Below are 6122 nucleotides of genomic sequence, written 5' to 3' on the forward strand. Positions count from 1 at the left end.
GTGCTTGTGTGTTTGCCTGTTTATGTGCCTGTGTGTGTGCATGTGCATGCATGCGTATATATGTCTACTGTGTGAGTATGTGTCATACGTAGGATTACTGTGAATGTTTGTGTGTGTGTGTGTATCTGTTTATGCACATGTGTGCATATGGAATGGGTTTACATGACCCCTGGAGGCAAACATACGCACAAAATTGGTCATCCTAGGCCCTACGGTTCTCAAGATATTCACAGAAAACTGTGTCTGCCCTACAGTCCGGCAGGGGGGGGGGCTAAAGATCAAAACGAAAAGCAATGGTTCCATGCTATCCATGTGGGGTTACATGCCCACCAAGTTTCGTGTACCCCGGTCTTTCAGTGTCCCGGGAATCCTTGTTGGTGTACGGTCACTAAATGTACACATAATTTATTTTATTGTAAGGCCCCCCATGAACGAAAGTCCACGAAACTTGGCATGCATTCGGAGGGTGTCATAATGATCCTACACTTTCAATTTCGTGCAGTTTTGACCATGTCAGCCAGAGATATTGTGATGAAAACACCTAATGTTTTGCTTTTTAATTTTTAACTAGGTGGCGCTATACATGAAATAAGTGGTAATGGGATAGGTTGACATGCCCCCTTAAGACCAACATACAAAAAAAAGGTGGACCTCCTAGGCCCTACGGTTCTCGAGATATTCACAGAAAACTGTCTCCGGCCACCTACAGGCCAGTTGGTGTATAGTAACATAAATTAATTTATTGTGTGGCCCCCCATGAATGGAATTCCACAAAACTTGGCGTGCATTCAGAGGGTGTCATAGTGATCCTACACTTCCAATTTCGTGCAGTTTTGACTATGTTAGGTCACAGATACCTGCGATTACAACACCTCATTTTTACTTTTTTGTGTTTAACTAGGTGGCGCTATACATGAAATGAGTGGTTATGGAATGGGTTGACATGGCCCTTTGAGATCAACATACAAAAAAAATGGTCCTCCTAAACCCTACGGTTCTCGAGATATTCACAGAAAACTGTGTCTGCCCTACCCTCCTTTCGGGGGGTCCAGTCCAGCGGGGGGGCTACAGATCAAAACGAAAACAGGAGGTTCCATGCTATCCATGTGGGGTTACATGCCCACCAAGTTTCGTGTACCCCGGTCTTACAGTGTCCCGGGAATCCTTGACGGAAATTTGGACATGCGAAAAAGAAAAAGAAAAAAAAAAAAATCTGACTAAACCTATATGACACTTCGCTGCGCGGCGGTCATAATTAATCTGGTCTCATACACATGAGAAAGGAACAGCTGGCATGCAAATGATATGAGGAGCACCAGTCCATTATGCAACAAGGTGTTAATAACTCAGCATGACACTGTGAGCTGCCGTTGTGCTCATGTCCAAATGGGTATTTAAGGGATTGGTCCTAATAAAAGTATCGGTTGGTTGTGATGAGCCCAAGTCTGTATCAATCTCATCCGTACAGAACACCCAGAGGCCTAACGACTCCCACATGCTGGTTTGGGACATGAAACAGCACCAATGTTCTAATGATGTCATGTATATGGATGTGTGAACTGATCCACCAATTCTCTGGATGAAGTGATGAAAGAAAGAAGCCTTTCTAATTAATAGTATATTTTTTAAAAATACTAAAAAGCATCTGCCAAATACCATAATGATATAATTTAATCTATTTCAGTTAGTTAAAATTACCTGTGTAGAACTGTCAGCAACTTGCTCTGAAATCAGTTTAGCAAGATATATCTAACCAATATATGGGTGAGAGTATAGGTAAAGGACATCCTTGTGGCAGTGATTCTGCCGTAGTGCCGCAGGTAATCATCACATACATTTTATATTACTGTAAGACTTCATGCAATGAAAATGTATTCATGTTTTTAAATGGAAGATGGCATACACATGAAATCTGCATCCCAGTCTCACTTATTACACTCACCCAGTCTCACTTATTACACTCATGTCCTGGCCTGTACAGCCTAGCGACCCATCACCTGCCTATGACAACTCTGTCCGGATTCCTGGCCCGTCTGCCGACCCACCACATGCCCCTTGACAACTCCCTTCCCCTGGACAATTCCAACGCTGGACTATTTGAACTTTCTGTCACTAAATCAGGATTAATGCATTATCATACCGGATACGTAATCATCCCACCTCTTGTAACTTTCACCTCAGGTGCTTTAAACACCATGTCCTATTCTCTACACCTGACACAGTAAGGTCTGTATACATGACAAATGCATATTATGCATTTGTCATGTATACAGACCTTACTGTCCTGTATTGACCCTAGGCAGATGGGTCAGACCCTTGAGTCGTGGATCTGCTCGAGGTTTCTTCCTATGTATCTCCAATTCTAGGGAGTTTTTCCTCGCCCCTGTTACCCATGGGCCTTCTTTTCTTTTCTTCCTTTCTTTCCTTTTTCTCTGATTGCCTATATTCTGTAAAGCGCCATGATACATGTGTAATGTTTTGGCGCTCTATACGCACAATAAATTGAATTGAAATTGAATGTCTGTCATAGTCGAATGAGAAATTAATTCACTACAGAGGTGGATAACTCCCAGTTCACAAAGGGTATAATGCAACTAAGTTTGGTGGAAACAGGTTTATTGTAAAGAAATTACATTTTATGATGTGATTAAGGTGCCTTCACCCATAGCTGTTCACAAATTCTCTCTTGATTAGGAGAGAGGGTCTGTTTGGATGGAAGCCCAGCTAGTGACCATGGTGGCTGCCACTGTGTAACCTTCAGTGCCTTAACAACTGATCACTGATGAGTCATGTTTTTTATAAATTCCTGGGAAAACATAAATAAAATCATGTAATTTGCTGATGATTCTTCATGGAAATGTGCTCATTATGTGGAGGCATATGGGAGTGGGAATTAAAAAAAAAAAAAAAAAAAAAACAGTGTAATTACTGGAAATGATATTCATTGGTGAGGCTTTGCTGACCAGCTGGTTAAGTGCAAGTGATTCAGGTTCTGTCCTAAAGCTAAAATGCCAGCTCGGAATATGGTAAGTGTCACCTGGTGTCATCAAGGGTAGAGATGTAGAATAGAAAACAGGCTAAACACACATATGTCCTTTAAATCATTACCTTTGTGATGCAAATTGACTGATCAATGGATTCTTGCAAGGAATTTTATAATTAGTAATATTTCCACCTGTGAACAACATAATTCTAAGAAGCAAAGGGAAATTGCATAGTAGTCTCTATGCCTGCATTAAATAGAGATGAAAGGTAGTCACTAATCACAAAGAAAGATGGCCAGTGTACATGTACTGCTTTAAGCTTTTAAAAGCAGATTAATTTCAGGGATAAGACCGTTCTCATTGTGGAGAAACTAACAGAGGCATTGAAGGGCTGATAAGCACAGGGACACCTTGTACTTCTCTTGTTGGTGTTGGATTGTGGGACCTTCCCAGCTGTATGTGAACATGTTGGCTTTGTTAAAAGACATTTCATAAATGATTACATAGGTGACCATTGTATTGAGATGTGTCAATAATTCATACTAAATTAAGTTGAAAACATTTTGTTCCGATTGCTTGTTTTGTCATACTTATAAACTTGTTCAGCTCACTGGAACCACAGGCTAAATAAAAACTTAACATTGTTAATAATGACACTTGGTTTGAGGTTTGTTGTTGGCCCTTACCATAAAGATATGGTAGCCTAATGTGCTTGAATGCTGATCTGTGTCAATTTGTTCAATAGAGTTTTGCCATGCAATGTGTTCCATCCATTTCTATTGTAATTTCCATTGTGTATAAACTGTGCTACAGCATGTATCGCCATCACTAAAAACAGTTTTAGAATTACGTTTGGTAAGGTGAACCAGCTTTACAGGGGCCTGTTTTGTTAGTACTCAAAATACCTTAATTCTATCATGCTGTTCACAGGTTTTGCTGCAGATTTCATTACAATTTTCTAGTGTCACAATAAATACATCTGACAGTAATAATTATTCAGTGTAATCAGCAGAACTTTGACCATGAAAGGCTAGCATAACACATATAAACAAATAGGACTAATACATTTTTCATACATACATTTTTAGTCTCTACTTTGTCTGACAGAGAAACTACTGGAAGTTTGCTGTGTGATTGTTGATGTGTCAGTCAGATTGAAGTAGCAAGTATTTTTATGTTAGTGCAGCTGCACTTACTGGGTATGTATCATCAGTGATGCATTTGATCTCCATGGTGAGCATGCAAGGTAGGCCTTTTCCTTTGTTGCACTATCACAGTGGAAAAGCACCACACTGACTCATGCCACCCTCATGGTAATTTTCCTAAGGCCTTCCTCCTTGGACCCCTGACAATGTAACGCATAAGGGATGGTTGTTAATAGCAATGCTGGAATGGGAAATTACCAGTTTGTTTGTGGCATCTGCGTTTTGCTTTCACTTGATGCTTGAGTGGGGTGGGGGGACTGTTCTCTGTGCAACAGGCTTCTTTGAGGCGGCATGTTAGAACACCTTGTGGGAATATACAAAGATTTTTTTAACAATTTTTCTTTATTCTCCATGATCCCTTCTTTTTAAAAACACCAATTTGACTTGTCTTATGCAAATCTTTCTTTTTTATTTTCCTCCCTGAACATGGGCAAAATGCACCATTGAGATCAATATGTTTTGTATAGCGTTACCACAAGTTACTATATACAACTAGAGGTGGCGCTGTGGTAACTCTAAAACATATTGATCTCAACATGTGTCTCCTGGGTAACATAGGTACATAGGTCTAGTGCGTGGGCCCTGGTTGAATTGACGTGGAATGACCCTATAGCATTTGAAAAGTACAAATAGTGTGTGTGTTTTAACAGCCTTCTTGGATATAGTAGAAATAATAGCGTTTAATGTGAATGGACAACTCTATGAAGTTAGGTATTTTGAAATTTGGACTTATGGATGTAAAATTTGGTCAAAATTAAAATCAAGATTTGTGTTATAGTGAATGAAACCAAAAAGTACATTTTCCCAGTACAAGGAGAATTCAAGGTATCTTTGGTTCCTTTTTGTAGGCGAACTTCAGAGGTCTATGACATCAGACTTGTAGTTAATACCGCTTACTGACAGATGGCAATGTTGCATCAGTTACTCCACATAAGAAGCTGCAGATGACTGGTATGTGTTTACCAAATCAGACCTCTAGGGTGTCCCCAAAGTAAAACAGCCATTTGTCAAAATAAGATTTGCTCCTTTTCTACACAGGAAGATCTACATAAATATTCCTGACAATTTCAGTTCTGGCCTATGAAATGCATGCTGTATTAAGGCTATGACTTCACTCCTCTCAGTTTTATTTAATCAACTTGATTTTAATTTTGACCAAATTTTACATCCAAGTCCACTATATGTTTTTTGTATGTATTCTGTTGAGGGAATGTATGTTTTGCACAGCATTTATGAGGAAGGAGAAGGGGGGGGGGCATATGGAAGGGGGTATGGGGGGGTAGAAGACTTTATAGAAGACTTTATGAGTTTACTGTGAATGTGAATGACCCCAGGGCCTGTCTGGACACACACATATACAATATACAGCCATACCCTGAAGCTGATGATGCAGAAGGCATCTTTTTGAGCAATGTTGCAAGGCAATGCTCCTAGATATCGATTCAGTATTGCTCAATGAGCAAAAATATTTTTCTACAGAACTTTCATTATCAGTTGGAAAATTGTCATGACCATCCAATCACAACACTCAGGACCAGTTATCTGGTTGCCCAACACTGCTCAAAAAGTTACCCTGTGTATTATGACCCAAAGATCCCTCCCTTATAATGATGTGAAACAGAAAGGTTTCACTTGATCATATATTTTATGACGACGTACACACCAATCCCTGAATTCACTGAGAACTTCCTATCATTACTATATAAGGTTGGTAAGTGTGTGGTGAGAGCCAATCCACTGAAACAGGTGGCAGTGAATGTGGCTTTTGTTTGTTTGAAACAGAGGTGGGGTTGCCTTCATATCTACCGGAGATGATGTCATGCTCTCAGAGACGCAGCTTTGATACAGGCCCTCCCTTTGAAGAACAGCAGTAGGTATTGTTGCGACATGTTTTTGGGCATGTTGGGCATTCAATCAATACAGTTTTTACTGA

This window comes from Alosa sapidissima, chromosome 14, assembly GCF_018492685.1.
Source record: "Alosa sapidissima isolate fAloSap1 chromosome 14, fAloSap1.pri, whole genome shotgun sequence".
NCBI classification, from domain to species: domain Eukaryota; kingdom Metazoa; phylum Chordata; class Actinopteri; order Clupeiformes; family Clupeidae; genus Alosa; species Alosa sapidissima.